We start from the raw sequence: 19,654 nt of genomic DNA on the forward strand, positions 1-19,654 counted from the left end.
ACGGCGAATCGACCTAGAATGGACCGAACTCTTTCCGCATGCTTTCCCACAAGGGTTCGGAAAGCGTTCGGAAAGGGTTCGTCATGTTCTATGTCCATTCGGGGTGTTCGGAAAGCATACGGAACATACTGTGCATTCTGGAAGTGTACGAGCAGTTCGGAAAATGTTCTGAAAGAATACTGGAAGGGTTCTGGCTATTCGTTATACATTCAACGGCATAAATGAAAAAAAAATCCGGAAAGGATACTGAAAACGTTCGGAAAGCATTCGTCATGTTCTAGGTCCATTCGGGGTGTTCGGAAAGCATACGGAACCCAGCACTTCCAAATTTTCATTCCGAATGCACCAAGAACTAGTCGCATGCTTCCCGAACGTTTTCCGTACATGCCATATGCTCCTAGAATGTTTCCCGAATACTTCCCGAATACACATGGACGCCACATTTGGATGGTCGATGAAAATTATTTTGAACATGCACAACAAATTTTTTGAGCTACCGAATGCCGTTCCGTATGCATCCGTACGGAGCCGAACAGTCAGTATGCTCCTAGAACACACCAAATGCTTCCCGAATATAATCCGTTCGCTCCCCGAACACCCAAATTCCTATTCGGAAAACAAACGGAATGGCATTCGGGCCAGTGTGATCAGGCCATAAAAGAATTCTCTTAAATAAAAGAGAAGGTTAATTATCTGTACAATCTTTCCTATCGGGACAGAGGAGCTGGTCGGGGCCGGCATCTGTTTTTATGTTTTTATTTGTGGAAGGTTTTGTTTCGACTTTATTGATCCGGTTATTATTGAATGTGATCATTTGTTATCATTTACTATATTCCAGCAAATATGCAAATGTTTACTACAGGGGGAAAACATGCAATTGGTATAGAATTGCAAAATAAAATGGATACGTATTTCATCTTTTTATTACTATTTCTATGGTTATTTACATTTTTTTTTACCTCCTTGGTTATCGTTTCGACAGTGTTTAACGTATACCCTTTCTGACACACTACTACTACTGCTACTGCTATTACTATTATTATTACTACTACTACTACTACTACTACTACCACCACCACCACTAAAACCACCACCACCACCACTACAAGTACTACTACCCTCACCATCACTACTACTACTACTGCTGCTACTGTTATTACTACTACCTACCACTTCTACAACTGCTGCTACAACTACTACTACGACCACCAATATTGCTATTGATTATCACGAATCATATTCGTGTAATTATGCAATGCTGACATATAGGGGAAAACTCCCTACTTACAAAAATCAACCCACAAAAATCACAACACCCCACGCTGCAATTACTAGGGCATTACCAATAAAAATGGATACGACGTGTTTTATATTTTGGTTATTATTCCTATGGTTATTTACATCTTTAAAGACTTTATCTGACTTCCTTGCTTAGCGTTGGAGTTCTGAAAAAACCACTCCGGATAAGTGACAGACGGACAGACAGAAAGACTGGTAGGGATCTAATAAATCAATGTGTTCTAGCGGTGTCGTTAAACAAAACAAACTTTAACTTCATACTATCAATAGTAGTGATACTACTACTAATAATAATACTATGAGCGAAATCACCACCACCACCACCATCCCCAGCACCACCATCACCACCATCCCCAGCACCACCATCCCCTCCACTACTACTAGTACTAATACCCCCACTACCATCACAACTACTATGACCACCACCACTACCACTAGTACTAATACCCCTACTATCATCACAACTGCTGCTGCTACTACTACCTCCACCACAACTACAACTTTTACTACATGCATAAATACTACACTACTATTATTATTACCATCACCACCACCACCACCACTACTGCTGTTACTGCTAGTTGTTTTAAAATTACTGAACAAAATGAATATCAGCCGTTCCACGTAAAAAATAGTTTTGTTTTGTTTAACGACACCACTAGAGTACATTTATTTATTAATCATCGGCTACTGGATGTCAAACATATGGTCATTTTGACACAGTCATAGAGAGGAAACCCGTTAAATTTTTTTCCATTAGTAGCAAGGGATCTTTTATATGCACCATCCCACAAACAACATAGCACATACCACGGCCTTTGATATACCAGTCGTAGTGCACTGGCTGGAACGAGAAATAGCCCAATGGGCCCACCGCCTGGGATCGATCCTAGACTGACCGCGCATTAGGCGTGCGCTTTACCACTGGGCTACGTCAAAATTTAAAATTCGATATAGACCAGCTTCAGAACGAGTGAAATGCTACCCGGACAGGACATTATGTTGACCTGCTTTTTTATATTCCTCATCATATATATGGGAGAGCAGATAACTTGGAAAACCTTTCAACTTTTTTTCTCTCTCAAATGCTCCCTTGTTATTTTGTGTTGATACATATTATCAAAAGATACACATTTTATTGGCAGGTGAAGAAAGGAAGGAAATGTTTTATTTAACGACGCACTCAACACATTTTATTTACTGTTATATGGAGTCGGATATATGGTTAAGGACCACACATATATTGAGAGAGGAAACCCGCTGTCAACACTTCATGGGCTACTCTTTTCGATTAGCAGCAAGGGATCTTTTATATGCCCCATCCCACAAACAGGATAACACATACCACGGCCTTTGAAATACCAGTCGTGGTGTACTGGCTGGAGCGAGAATGCCAAGGTGAAGGTGTGACAATATATCTTTAATTGGGATTCATGGGAAAAAAATTTATTTTGCAGATTTTTTATTGTGTTTTTAAAGTTAATGTTATGACAAAATTAATGAATCATGATTTACTGTATGATTTTCTTAACCCTATCCCATTTTGTTTTCTGGGGGAGGCTCTACATACCCCATGTCGACTGCGGTTGCATTCATCACACACATTATAAATATTCAATTTCATAGCACCATACCCAAAATTTTCTTTCTGGCAGAAACACTCTTTATTGTTTGGCAGTAATTGAATGATGATTACAATAATTGAATTTACTAAAATAATAATAATAATAATAATAATAATCTCCTGATAAGCAATTTTCTGTTTACTATAAGCTTATTTCATCAAGAAAAATGCAGGTAGTAGTCTTAGAGGAAATCCGCTACATTTTTCCATTAGTAGCAAGGGATCTTTTATATGCACCAACTCACAGACAGGATAGCACATGCCACGGCTTATGATATAGCAGTCGCGATGTACTGACTGGGACGAGAAATAGCCCAATGGACCCACCCAAGGGGATCGATCGCAGACCGACCGCGCATCAAGAGAGCGCCTGACCACTGGTCTACGTCCCGCCCCCAATATGAGTATAAATGGATAAATGCCTATAATACTGTTTGGTTCATTTCCCCCGCCCCAGGATAAATGGATAAATGCCTATAATACTGTTTGGTTCATTTCCCCAGCCCCAGAATAAATGGATAAATGCCTATAATACTGTTTGGTTCATTTCCCCCGCCCCACGGGCTGGGTCAAACAAATGTTATTAATGAAATAAAAAAATCATGATTTTTATAAATGCAGCAAAAACACGACAGGATAAAGATGGGTAAATATTCCAAATGTTTCTGGGGAAGGATATCACACCTCCCTTCGACGCTCGCCTAATGCCCTGCATACGAGTTCTATCTGATTTGACAGACAGTTTGTGGATCTTGTGGTGGACATAGAATCAATAGTCCACTATTGTTTTTACACTGTGCCGCCCTGCAGATTTGCAATTACGATATATCTAACACGCCTCCGCAGTCACCCCTCTCTTTTAGTTCTGACCTGTGCCCATGCCCCACTGCATCTATGCAAGTCAAGTCATATGCATGACGTCAAAAGTCATATAATCTTCTAGTATACGTTTCTCACTTTGCTCTAATCGGTTGTCACTATCGGTCAGTAGAAACAGTGGTTGCAGAATAAAAATGTTCAACCATTAGGATCATAAAGACACGTTGACCATCGTGTGAATATAAGCGGGTTTGGTTTAAAACATCGTCTTGAACATGGAAATTCCGCTGACCAAGAGGAACCTATTCACAGCCTTACTTGTTCTGATCATCTACCTTCTAATTCGGGAATATATCATTTATAGGTTAGGTTATTTTCATTTTGGCTTGTTTTGTTTATCTACTCTATTTGTATATCCAAACCAGGATGACATGAACAACAGCAAACAAAAAATTTTTCGTCACTTCTGGTAATCTTATGATGGTGAAAATTGGCAAACAATTATTACCCTTTATTAAAATACAGTTTGATGTGTTATGCTGTCCGGATGAATTCCAACATGGCGTCAATTTTGGCGGGTAAAATAAAAGTGTTGTTTAAAAATTATCCCACGTTATTCTAATTCGCATAAAACATTTTAAATTAGCTTGTAATGTAATTTAATTTATCTCCGAAATAAATCTTTACCGTTTAGTCTGACGTTTTGGAGATCATTAATCTATTAATCTATAGTGCCATGGATTTGACTTTTGAAACTTTCATGTCCCAATTATTCTTGAAGACTGACAGCAGCTATTTTAATAGATCAAATAGTCGCAACCTCCACAACTGAAGATTCTACAAGCTTGATTCTACGGATTGGTCAAGACAACAGGTTCTTACGAAATAGTTGGGGTTTATTTTTTTACATCTGTGTGTAGTGGGTTTTAGCACTGTTCAGTGTTATGGCCGGTCCGCTTTCATTGATTCAAGTCGAAAACGTTCATGTTTCTAATCCAATGATGAAACACTTCATCATCAAAGCCCATCCACTGTATAGTTTGTGTATTTCTATGTACCGACAGAGGAATCGTCCTTCCATTGCAAGTGAATAAAGCTATGCAAAGTGTCTTCCATCAGTGTCTTAAGTATCAGATGACTAAAATAAGTCAACTGTCTCTTAAACTGATGTATACATGTATCTTCAAGTTAGCACTGGTATCTCTAAAAGCTGAAGATATCATGTCTCATTAAATATATATGCTCTAGTGGTGTCGTTAAACTAAACAAACTAGACACATTGATTAATTAATTGGACGTCAAACATTTGGTAATTCTGACAATTAGTCATCAGAGGAAACCGCTACATACTTATTTAATGAATTGTGGAAAACCCCATTATTTTTTGCTTTGTTCATCTGATGATCTTATGGACATGTACATTCGTTTTATCATCTTCCCAGTAATGCAGAAACAATAGCAAGATACTCATATCCTGTTAGTTAATAGCTTGCATAGTCTTTACTAAATCTTTTGTAGTAGAATCAAGTTCTGAATAAGCACAGCAACGAAGGCAACTTTAATTGTGATTTTAGCAAATAATATGTCCTCATTCTTGTACAGACGATGCGATGGGTTCACTTCTTTAATGGTACCTGGCAACCTATCTAGTGTATGTGATTAAAACACATTTACGGTTAAGGTTTGATGAGTACTGTCCAGACGTCCCATTACGTGTTCCATTTCCATCTTCTATTATAAAGGAGCCAATCGTCATCTACAATGTACATTGTATCTCCACATGGACTCGTATCTGTTATAAATAACAGCTAAAGTATTAAGTAATCTGAACAAACTTTGCAAGATCATAAATTATAGTAAGATGAAACGAAACCAGTGGTCTGACTATTTCATTCAGTTAATGTTAGACCATTTTAGATTAGAATCCATCGGAGCTTGCAGATGAATAGTTTCAGTAGGAAACAGATTTGCTTGGTGAAGGGTTGGTATAGGAATATAACAGGTGCGAGTCCATTTGGTGAGTAAATGTGCCTTGTTGGTGATGGTTGGCTTTTTTACCGCATAGGTGGAAATGCATCTTGAAAAAAAGCATCTTTGATTAGTACTGGTGATATTTAAACATCAATTTTCCCTCGGTATGATTAAATTTGACAGATATCATGAGTTTTCAACTTAAACCATGAACATTAGTAACGCAAATCAAATCAAATTGCTACCTCAATAATGACGTCAGCCTTCTCATCGTCCATACAATAAAAGGATTGGAACTGGGAAATGTTCGTTAAAAGCATCGCTAATAATGTTGGCTTTATTAATATGCTCCAGGATCACTTGAAAGTAGATAGTCATGTATACTCTTCAGAAAAGTATGGGAACTCTAATAACAATTTACAGTTGCCAAAATTGTAAGGTATATTAGCTGTGGGGAATGGTCATATGATAATAGTGAATTAATTGGGCAAACATTACAACCGGTAGTTCAATACTGCAGTAGGTTTTATGACCACTAAAGATCTTGAAGGACGATTGGGGTCAGAAGTGAAATTTGAAACTTGACGGGGGTTTTTTCAGTAATGGGTGATACCGCCACGATGTGTCAGCTGGCATAAACTTTGCAGAGAAATAAACAATAGAACATCCATTAGAGAAATGTGGAAAAAAAGTTAAAGCTATTCAAGGACAATGCGCTACTTCCACAGTTCTTCAAAAACATAAAACAGCAACCACTAATAAACAAAAGGCCGACCTTCTCAGTAAAACCTTTAGTAAAAATAGCAGTAATAAAAAATGTCCTAAAACATTCTTTGAAAAACTTTAAAAATTACCAACCAACGATACTAAAACCGCTAACCAACCAGATACCGATAGTTTAGAATATAATCAACCAATAACCTTACTAGAATTAAAAACCGCTCTTAAAGCGAAAAAAGTACAGCCACCGGGCCTGATAAAATAAGTTATACCCTTCTTAAACATATGCCGGACGCAGCTCTAGAAGTAGTTTTGTCGCTCTTTAACAAAATCTGGAGGGGTGGTCAAATGCCCACTGCGTGGAAACACGCAGAATGCTGTAGTCTTCCTAAAGCGGGAAAGGATCACGCCCTCCCGGGCAGTTACAGACCGATAACGCTCACGTCCCACATGTGTAAAACTCTAGAAACAATTATTAACAAAAGACTTAACAACTATCTACTCAAAAATAACCTAATAACTAATGTACAGAGCGGATTCAGAGCTAAACATTCAACCATAGACCAAATAGTTAGACTTCAAAATAGTATTAATGACGCGTTTAGGAAATCTCATAAAGTATTAGCAATCTTCATTAATATAGAAAAAGCTTTCGACTTCGTATGGCGCCAAGGACTACTAAATAAACTAAATAACATGTTTAACTTTATTAATAACTTCATCCATAACAGATCCATTTCAGTAAGAGTTAACGGACACTATTCAGATAGAACTGAAATAATAAATGGCATTCCACAAGGTTCGGTCCTCTCACCAACCTTATTCAATATTTTTATTAATGATATAACTAAAGCACTTAATGCTAATGAAAAAGTAGGAAAGGCTTCTCCACTAAATACAGCACTGTTCGCCGACGACTGCGCCATCTGGCGCACAGGCAATATAACTTCAGCTATCTTCACCAAACTGCAGGCAGATATGGATAGACTTAATAAATGGGCCCTGGACTGGGTCATCAAACTTTCAGAAACTAAAACTGTCTATATGCTCTTTAATAAAACCAATAAAGCAGATAATCATCAACTAATATCAGGAGACAATATACTTCCACGAGTCAAAACATTTAAATTTTTAGGAGTTACCTTTGACTCAAAACTTACTTTCAGCGCACATATTAATAACATAGTCAAACACTCTAAAAAAACCTCTCAACTTGCTAAGAGCCATCTCAGGTACCAGCTGGGGAGCGCAGACTGAGGCAATGCTTATGGTTTACAAAGCATGTATACTCTCCAGGATAGACTATGGAGCCCAAGCTTACCGTTGCACATCACCCAAGCTGCTACATAAACTAGATGTCATACAAAACCAAGCTCTTAGAATCATAGCTAAGGTACCATCAAACACTAGCGGACAAAGTTTGGAAGTAGTGTTTAATATTATGCCATTAAAATATCGCCGTAATCTTCAACATCTAAATTATCACCTTAAAATTCACTCTCTTAACCTAGATCACCCAGTTCAGGATCTCACACCTAAAATAACCAAACCAGGTCAGGTATTCAAAACTAATTGTAACCTACAGGATTCCTTTGCCATTAGAGCCAACACAATAGAAATAGAAGTAGGAATAGATAACACTATACCATGTTAATAAACCAATAGACTGTCATATACCCTACCTAATTAAAAAGGCTACTGATAAAACTCCTGTTCCGCCCTTCAAAAACATCTTGTTCGAAGCCGCAGCTAATGAAAACTACCCAGAGCACATCCACATCTATACAAATGGCTCTAAAAATCCAGATAATGTTAGGGTTGGCTTCGCAGTAGTAGAAGAAAAGATATCCAGACACTCCAAACTAGTTAAATATGTCAGGCTGTCAGATAATTTAGCAGTTTATACAGCAGAACTGACAGCCATTCACGAAGCACTCATGTGGATTAAAACCCAAAACTCAAAAATATACTAAAAGCGTAATTTTCTCAGATAGTCTCAGCTCTATACAATCTCTCCAAACAAATAAATCAACCAGACCAGACATATTAGCAGCTATACATAATACACCCAACTTAAACTTAGCCAGCAAAGGGTATTCACTTCTTGACAAATTTCACTGTCAAAGAAAGACCAGAAGTTACTAATGTTTAGCTCTTTATAACTGACCCATGAAATAATATCATCATCAGGATTAGAACCATAAAAATGCACACCAAGTTGTTAGGATCTGTAATAGAGATCTGGACATCACATCACATGTAACTGCCTGATGTACTTTAATAAAGGGTAATAATTTTTGTAATTGTTTGCCAATGTTCATCACCATAGGAAGACCAGAAGTGATGAAAAATTAAAATGTGTTAGCCCTTGATAATTGGTGCATAACAATGTCGGAGCATTGCGTTGTCATAAAAATTTGAATCGATATCACTACAGATCTAATTATGCTAAAAATTCAGACCAAATTGTTAGGATCTGTAATAGAAATATATAACATTGTATTACGAGCAGGGTTTTTTTTAAAAGATGATTTAGAATGACTTGAGCTAACCCGTAAACAATATTTTCGTTTTTCCATCAAACATGGACGCTATTTTCGATTTGATCATCATTGCATCATCACATGAAAGGATAAGTGACTAAAAAGTTAAATTTGTTATCTCTACCCCTTATATCAGTGAGTTTTGGATAAGTTTGGCAGCCATGTTTTGAATGTATTGGGTATAACATGGAGATTTCTGAAACACTCTGGGATACATCGATTAAAAAAACCTAAAAACCGTTCATTTTGCATATCTAAAATTCTGGACACAATCTCTGTAACTTTTGACCTGGGGACTTTGATTAATATGTTTGCTGTCTCAGCTTCTAAACCCACATAAAGCAAAGAAAGTTTCTAAAGCCTGCTTACATTGATTTGAATTATGCGTACCAACAAACAAAACATCATCCAAGTAATGCACCATTTCACAATCAGGCAAATCCCCACGTGTGGCCCACTCTAAAAAGGTTGAAAATTTCTCAAAAGTGGCACAAGAAATAGAGCAGCCCATTGGCAAACACTTATCAAAGAAAATTTTGTTTTAAAATATAAAGCCCAACAAATCGAAATCACCTGGCCACACTGGCAACAGTCTAAAAGCAGATTTAATGTCTGCTTTTTTTAAGAGTGCCCCTACCCTAACCTTTGTACCATAAAAATTGCCTCATCGAACTGGACTACCGAACATAACTTGGGATCAGTAAAATCATTAACAGACTGCTGATCAGGATAAGACAAATGATGAATAACTAAATTCACCCGGATTTTCTTTGGTACCAGCCCCAAGGGAGATATGCGCAACGTAGAAATAGGTCGACATTCAAATGGCCCTGCTACCCTATGGTACCTAATTCAACTTTTGTATAAATTTTACACTTGGCTACTGAAAGATTATTAATTAAAAAATTCATATTTCAAGCTTCCACTGGCAAGCGTGGTCCTGAGTAATGCAATTTAAAACCAAAAGAAAAACCGTCAAGTAATTCTTTGGCTATGGATGCTTTAGGATACCCAACCAACTCATACGAAATGAATTCTACACTCACATGGGTATAACCCAAACTAAATTTATTCAGGTTTTCCACTTTGACTACAAAAGCCCTGTTAATTATAACGCACATACAACCATCACACAACACAATACTCAATGCAATACAACACAACACAATACAATTCAAAACAATAAAAAGAAATGATATCTTTATTACAACGTTTGTATCTTCACATTGGTAAATATCAAGGGTAAATGTTGCCAAGAAACAAAAACATACAGAAACAAGTTATGACAGGATGATAAGATTATTGCAGTTACAAAGTTTAGTCACCGGTTAAAATATACCATGTAAATGCATTATATTCATAGTGACAAAGTACACACACACACACACACACACACACACACACACACCACATATCTGCATTTGTTTCGTATATATATATATATATATACACCATCCGACCACACATTGTCGAGAACAAACTTACATTAATGTTATTCTGTTCATTACAATGAAATTCACACCTTCTGACACCGACAGAGCAAACTAGGAACAAACGTGCATCCGACGTCTGAACACACATCTTTACAACGACATTACATAATCACGGATGCCGTAGCACGTGGCAGTACACACAGCCATTTGGCATCCTTGATCTCGTCGCGAACCGACATTGTTACATGATGTCCGAGTTACCGATGTCGGCTAAATCTGCAGACTGTATTGCTTTTGAAAATAAGCCTTTAGTCATCCAATTACAGGATTAACTTCGAACAATCAAGTCTACTATTTTATCATATTATGTAAACGAAGTAGGTACCAATCGCAGATGTCTTTAACGAAGAAATTATTAGAATAACAGTGAATGAATGAATGTTTAACGACACCCCAGCACCAAAAATACATCGGCTATTGGGTGTCAAACTATGGTAATGCAAATAAAGTGAGAATAACAGTAAATGCGCCTTGATTAATAATAATATATTTAATAATGGTCTGTGACCGATCCCCGCCAGTGTGGCTCACTGACGGGGATCGGTCACAGACCAGTATGGGTCATTGGGCTATTTCTCATTCCAGAAAACGCACCACGACTGGTATATGCTATCCTGTCTGTGGGATGATGCACATAAAAGATCCCTTGTTACTGATGCAAAAATGTAGCGGGTTTCCTTTCTACGACTATATGTTAAAATTACAAAATGTGTGACACATGATAGCCGATGATTAATAAATCAATGTGCTCTAGTGGTGTCGTTAAACAAAACAATTTTTAACGGCAATTTTGATATAATGACAAATTCGATATAACGACAAAGTGACTTAGGAACGAACGTGGTCGTTGTAACGAAGTCTGACTGCGTTTCTTTTATTGACAGAGTATATATTACCCCAGCGGTCACTCATAACAGGTATTTTCCATATTTTCTCAGTGAGAAATATTCTGCATTGGTCTAACAAAAAATACTATTGGACAATTTTACGCTTACAAACCAATGACCTTGTCGGTACTAAATATGACGTCATCACGATTTTAATGCAATTCCTTATAGATTTTGCAGCAGAATAAAGAGAACTTTTGTTTTTGAAAATTATCTATGAACGTGAATAAATTACAAAGTTATAGCAATTCTCAGAACAGTGCGTAAAGAGGTTTGCATCGTTTCTATACAGGTTGGCCTTCGTGCATGTGCGTGGAAAATAAAGTCTTTTAGAGAAAAAATAGCTGAGGTAATCAATAGAATAACTAACTCGGTCCCAGTTATTATTAAATTTATGTCCCTCGTGAAATAATTTTCATTTGCCACTCGCTATATAAACGGATAATATTGGTAGATAGATTCCAACAGTTTTGACTCGGGCAGTTGTTAGTTGGGGTGGTGGGGTGATTTTTTATCTCCGTATTATTATTAATTTATATGATGTATTTTGATATTGGCAAGTATATTAATACCAAACTCTTACTCGGTGGCCGAGTGGTTAACGTTGCGGGCAGTCAGTTATCTTGCGAATCGGTACTGTAAGTTCTAATTACTATGTTTTATCCAGTTCAGTTGCTACTTCATAATGTAACAGTACTATTTACAAAATATGGATTTCAAGCGAAATTACGGTAAGATACGTTATATTTATTGTGTATGAAGCTAAAACAAGGGTGCGAAAAAAGTGACTCTTTTAATTAGGTCTGCAGAGGTCAAAAGGTCACTAATTTGATCTGGTGCCTAAAATCTGGACCATTTTGGGGGTCAAACGTCTCTCTCGGTTCTGTAAGGGGCGTGACGTAATTCAGTGGTAAAGCGCGGTCGGTCTGGGATCGATCCCCGTCGGTTGGCCCACTGGGCTATTTCTCATTCCAGCCAGTGCACCACGATTGGTATATCAAAGGCTGTGGTATGTACTATCCTCTCTGTGGGATGGTGCATATAAAAGATCCCTTGCTGCTAATCGAAAAGAGTAGCCCATGAAGTGGCGACAGCGGGTTTCCTCTCTCAATATCTGTGTGGTCCTTAACCATATGTCTGACGTCATATAACCGTAAATAAAATGTGTTGAGAGTGTCGTTAATAAAACATTTCTTTCTTTCTTTCGTTTCTGTAAAGTGTGGTTTATCAAATCTTTAATATGGTGGCAGCCATCTTCGAAAATGGCCTCCATGGAAAACGCACGCAGTTTTGAACGTGTCATCGGGTGGTTTCACGAGTCCCACACAATAATGAATAAGTCTAGCTGTGTGAACTAATGTTACCCTGCCGGTACCGGTACCTCCCTATTTAGGTGGCTCTCTTTGCATGAATACCTAGCAAGACAAACAAATGAACACGAATCCTTTTTTAAGAAGAAAAAAAAAGAAGACAAGAATATAAGTGAATGCTTCGGTTAAAGTTGACATAGGTGAATATGTATACAAACCGTGTACAAAAGGAATAGCCATTAAATGTTTGCGATATCTGACATGGCCATTTCATTCATACTGTCACGTGCCTCGCGCCGTTTTCCGTATAATACATAGATTATTATACATTGTTTAGCTTAATTAATGGACTAATCAACACTTTCAATAGTGCATAAAGTCAGCCGACCCTTCCTCTATATGGCTGACCTGTGACGTCGTGCATACATTCGCATATTAATTAGTAATCGTGCATATTAATAGGACATGCCTCTAACTATCCATTGTTCTAGTTTAATTAATGAACTAATCAACACATCCGCTGACCCTGTCTCTACGCGGCTGACCTGTGACGTCGTGGATACATTTACATATTAATTAGTTATCGTGCTTATTAATGAGAACGCGGCCATGGCCGGTTGGCCGGATTGTAGAATCCCTAATAATCTACTATTCCAAGTATGTTAACTACTGGAGCCGGTGATACCTTTCAAGCCACTGGAATAAAAGACTATGCTCTGACGTAGGATGTTTCTCGGAAATTGTATTCACCACTGCTTGCAGCTGATCGAGTTTCAGTGGCAGTTACAAACTCAAATGTTTACTTTATAGCCATGGTAAATTCTCCACAATAGATAACCGAGTTTGGGGGATAGTTTTTGCAATCCCATAAAATAGTATATATATTGTGCTCACTAATGTTTAATGACGGTTTCAACATAGAGACGCTGCGGAAGCAAATGATCATTGGGAAGGAGGGCTGACTGAGATCGAGGAAGCAAAGCAAAGTTTGTAGACGGTTCAGGGGTATGCTCCCCGTAATATTTTGAAAATATTTTGCAATTCCCAGTACTCTACAAGTAAAATTCATATCTGCCTTAAGATTTACTACCAATAATATTTTTTATTCATAATTATTCGCAACCCCACCGACACCCCCACCCCAGCTCTGTCGTGCCTGGCATACTTAATTCGAGTATATGTGTGCTGGCCTGTGCAAACACAAATACCTTTGGGTGTGACTAATTTAGGCCACATCTCCAATATCAACGCCGGGTGTCACGTGACGCATATTACCGCTCACATGGAGGGTGGGCACTGCTTCTCGGCGGTGTCGGTGATGAGTTAGATCCTACTATTATACTACTAGCATATTGGTTCTAGTAAACACAGGCTCGATAGAGAACTTGTAGGACTAAGTGCAAAGAAGGCTCCATTGAAATGTGGGGGCGGGACGTAGTCCAGTGGTACAGCGCTCGCTCGATGCGCGGTCGGTGTGGGATCGATCCCCGTCGGTGGGCCTATTGGGCTATTTCTTATTCCAGCCAGTGCACCACGACTGGTATATCAAATGCCGTGGTATGTACCACCCTGTCTCTGGGATGGTGCATATAAAAGATCCCTTGCTGCTAATCGAACAAAGTAGCCCATGAAGTGACGACAGCGGGTTTCCTCTCTCAATATCTGTGTGGTCCGTAACTATATGTCTGACGCCATATAACCGTAAATAAAATGTGCTGAGTGCGTCGTTAAATAAAACACTTCTTTCCGTTGAAGTGCACACCAGGCAGTGAACTGCAGCAAATCTATTTATCTGTCCGTGGTCAACACTCATGTAGGTCACACGAGGTTTTGACTTGCATCTGCAGCAGATCTATTTGTCTCTTCGTGTTTCAACGCTCATGGAAGACACACGAGGTTTAGACTTGCAACTGCAGCAGATATATTTGTCTGTTCGTGTTTCAACGCTCATGGAGGTCACACGAGGTTTTGACTTGTAACGTTACCTGTAATGGCTGTACCTCGTCGATATGAGAAATTATACCTCACTTCCGGTCTCGTTCACCAATACACCTACACTTTTCCTACATAACACCTACTATTTTGGAGGAAAAGTGTAGGTGTATCATGATACACCTACTGCATTTAAAAAAATATATTTAAATAACACAAATAATGATACAAAAGGGTGAAATAAATGTGATAATAAAAACAACATGCATTAAAATGAATGCAATTGACAAAACTCACCAGCAAATGTACGGTACGGGGTGTCAAGATAGCAATCACCATGAACAATAAACACCAGATTGACTGTGATCCAAAGGTCCTCTGTACATCCAGAAACAAAAGCTGAGCAATGAAATCTGAAAAATACCATCCATCAATTAGTAATATCAAGTCAAAACACGGTACCCGTTGTTAAAAATCAGCCATTTTATTTAAGGGACTACTTTCACCACCAATGTACGGTGTAACATATTGGCCACCATCTATAGATATGAACATATGCTGAAAATAAATGATAGGGTGCATTAAATGTTAATGACATACATGTATATTTCAACATTGTATAATGTTCTTTCACTATATATTACAATCACAATAAGTCTTAATGTATGGAAAGGGCAATGAAACTGAATAATTGCTAAACTTCACATACATTTGCACTATCAATTATATACAACAAACTCACACTTATATATATGTAAACTTCACACTCTGCTAATGATAGTCCTTTACTAAACGATCCACTTCATAAATATCATCAGCATCAGAGCCATAACTGATTTCATCAGCATCCATCTCTCCAGCTGTTTCACATATCAAGCCAGTAACAATTCTATCATACCATTTTGAAATACTTATAACAATGAAATGACATGATACCATTAATATATTGCATGTAATTAATGAAATTAGTGCTATCGTGTCCATGGATGATGCATATAAAAGATCCCTTGCTACTAATATGAAAAACAATTGACATGATCACATATAATGCATTGCTATATATTGTGTTAAGCCAACACATTTCTCGTATATATACATAGTATGTTGTATAAAATACCTTTGTCTTCATTTACAATCCACCGATGACTAATGCGTCTACCAAGGAACCAGACTTTCCTTCGTCTTCTTGGAGGGACTGAGGCGGGAGTAAATGACGTTGATGGAATGGGCTGGTTTGAAGGCCTGGTGTGCTCGGCAGTAGTAGTCGACGTTGATGTTATGAGATGGGTTGAAGGCCTGGTGCGCCGTGCTGTAGTCTGTTTTGCATCAAGATGCTGAAACACATAAATAAAAAATAGTATCATATGTAATATCAGCTTCATCATCAACACATCCAAATGTAGTTGCTATTTCATGTATAATAAACAAAATAAAATAATGAATATGATTAAATGTAAACAGTGGTATTACATTAAATGGCAAAATGGTTTATGAAGTAAACAATATACCCACATTCTAGGTTCTTGTATGCCTGGATATTTCCCATAGCGTGGAGCAGCTAGTGCTGGCAGTAGACACTTGTGGTAGAAACTGTCAAGTTTAGGCAACATTCTGGTATCCTATAGGTGAGTATCTCGGAATATCCTCTTAATATGCAGTTGGTGAGGGACTACTGTTCAAATGATAAAATCCAGCTAATATTTCTGAAAAATATTCAGCTGACACTGAATTTGCCAGTAGTATTTATGTTTGATCTTCAGCCTCGGTTTTCCATTGTCTTTCATCAAACAGAAATTTCTTTCCTTTTCCACAGATTCCTCCCAAGTAATTGACTTCTTTTGCAACAAGTATTTCACCTCAATAGTCCCTGGTCACCGGTTGTCACAGAAATCACCAAACCATTAGTACTTGCTGCTAGGCAGGAATGGATTGGATGAATACACAATCCTTGTGGCTCTATGTTCACTGGATCGCCGTCTTGAGCTTTCTTCAAAGTGTATTCTTTAATTGTTGCAGTCTCGTCAGACAACCCTGCGTATGTGTATCTGGTTCCTTCAAATGAACTATATAACAGCCTCATCACAATAGGTTTTACAGGGATGGTGGGATTTTTAGTGCATATGTCTCCAAAATTTGATGATGTAATATGCTTTCGTCTTTCATCTTTCATCCTTCCACATTTAACAATTTGATTGTAATTATGTCTCATCTTGCAAAATTCTTTTTGCTGGGATACTGAGTTCAGCCTCTTTTGCTATGCATGCATCCATCACCTCTTGCAACTTGGCTTTTGACATGTCAGGTACTGCATCCACAGCATCTGGTCCATATTCTAATTTCGCGGTCTGTGAAAAGCTCTCCTTGGCAGCTCCCAATTTCCTCTTCCAACGTTTTGCTTTGTACACAGTCCGTGCAGATAATCGCCTGTTCAAAGCTATCTTTTGGGCACGTTCATCATATAATGTGTCAAACACAGAAGAAGGAGAAGTGTGCGTCACTTTCTTCCAAACTAAAGGGAACCATCCTACTCCCAAAGTTTGTCTCAGGGCACCACCATAACATCTGACATGTCACGACCCTCTGTTACACCATCACACTTGGCCCTAATGTTCATCCATGCTTCAGATAAATTGGTAGTTAAATTACCCAATAGTCTGGAAGATTTGGCAGCTAGACGGTTCAGGATACCTGAAACATCTTTAATCAGATCTGTCTCAACTGTGTCAATGCTACACTCGAGACTGTTCTTGGACCAATAAAGATGAGCCATCTATCCAATATGAATACTGGTCATCTACCAGTAGATGCAATGGATCATCTTCATTGGGGATAGTCTCGTCAATTTCCACATCATCAGATACTGGTGGTTTGGATTTCTTACAAAATTCAGGACAGTTGTCATGATTTCCAAAAACCTGATGTACTGCATTTCTTACATCATGTTCCAGTTTTTTCACAGCTACATTTTTGTCACATTCCTCAGAATGCATGCGGATTGCACACCAGACAGCTGACACCAGACGGATTCGTACTGCTTTGGTAAGCTTTCCCCTTCCTTTGTAGTTGGGGTGAGCATCAACAAGCTTCTCAAGGTTTGAACGGAGGCACTTGCAGACATGATTGGTACATTCCACTTTCTTGACATGAGGTCCCCCACACCGGTACCATTTCCTGAATTCGAACAAACACGGAACTGTCCCTATCACCTACAATCCTCATGTATCGGACACCATGATCTATTTCAGCCCTACAGAACCCCTCTACGATGATATCCAATTCCATAGCCTAACTTGACTGCTCCCAGTTCTTGAAACACATGTGTTGTTGTGCCTCCCTTTTATGTGAAGATGCTATGTCACATATATAGCATGTCTCATTTCTTACACCAATATATACGATTTTTCTGGTGACTTGGCCAATGATGAAGGCAACTCTTCCAGAAGCATTGTAGCTGTGTTTATGGCTTCTTTTGCTCCACCCTCCATCACATATAATTACGATAGATGGAAAAATCATTCCTGTCTTCGGCCAATCTCTTTTCTTCAGCTCCATCTCCAGCCATTTCTCCTTTTAAATCATTACACCACCACTGGCCAATGTCGTGTCCAATGGATGTGAAGGTGGGCTGGGACATGCACGGAATTCCCATACTTCCTAGAGATTCTGTTAGTTTTGACAAACTACCTCCTGTTACCATAGTTACCCACACAGCACTCACATTGATGTCAAACCTTTGGTGAGTAGCAGATGTTTTTATCTTCGGAGATGTTTGCAGAGGAAATATTTTGCAACATCCTTGACACTCCATATGTATAATACTCGACAAGCCTTGTCTCTGTGGTTGAGCTATCAGTTTGACTGTTAGTCTTCCCAATATTGCACACAGTCTAGCTTGCTCGCATAGAGCAGTGTGTAACGTCACTTCATAAACATAATTTTGCAGTTGAAGTATATTTATAATCCGGTATCCATCAGGAGCTGGTTTGTTAATTTTCTTAAATAACAATTTAAGACAGTCTGGAATTTCGTTTACAGTGAAGAAGGTGTTATGTCTCTGAGTAGGAAATAACAACACTACTTTTATTTTTAATTTTAACTGTTTCCTTTTGTGTTTGTAACTCCAAGATTGTTTGCCTGGCGGTCTGTTGAAAAAGGTAACCCTACGTCTTGCTCGCTTGACTGCCATAACGAACTATGCAGCAAGTCTTCAAGCACATGGTCAGAATTTGATTTGTGTATCATGTGACCAAAAATTGGTATTTAAATATACACAGGTTGATTGCAATGTAAAAATTATGTAGCCCTAACTATGATTACCTTTAACTACAGATTTTTCATCCAATAGAAAAACAGGTATAGGTTGGTAAATTTGGCTATTGTCGACTAACATAGAATAGTGTCCAATAACTTACCGTCTTCTCACTCATAACAACTATAATATTAAAAAATACATTAAAAACTTTTTAAAACACCATAATTAATAGTTTGACTATTGAATAAAAATAACATGTGTTATTAACTGTATAAACCTTTATCTAAAAATCATGCTTGACAACGAACATTGAAAACACGCGTGATTTTGGGCATATGTCAAACCGTTATTTGAACATACTATTATGGTAAATAAGGACAATCGGCATATCGATCGCACACCAGAATGGGACATCATCTTTGGAACAGTTGTTAGAATACATATTAATCAAAAATATTTAGTTTTAATGTAGTTTACTACTTTATTTGATATTTACAAGAAAACCTCTATGAATAGTTGACCAAAACAGCCGAGGAACACCGGAACCGGAAGTTGTAGTGCAAACATACAGTTCTTTGTAAATCTATCCATCCATATGGTCACTGTGTGTGTTTAGTAATTTATTAAGTATATATTTATATTAGCGCCTTTAATTGGGTTATTGGAATTAATCAGTAAATGATGTCCATTTACAACAGTTATATAAGTGGAGTAAGAATACAACTATACGGTGAAGGACAAACGTTTTAGCCTACTTCATCAGTGCATTATTTATAATTGTACAGTTAGTTATTTCATCACAGT

The sequence above is a fragment of the Gigantopelta aegis genome, chromosome 10 (assembly GCF_016097555.1).
Source record: "Gigantopelta aegis isolate Gae_Host chromosome 10, Gae_host_genome, whole genome shotgun sequence".
Taxonomy (NCBI): Eukaryota; Metazoa; Mollusca; class Gastropoda; order Neomphalida; family Peltospiridae; genus Gigantopelta; species Gigantopelta aegis.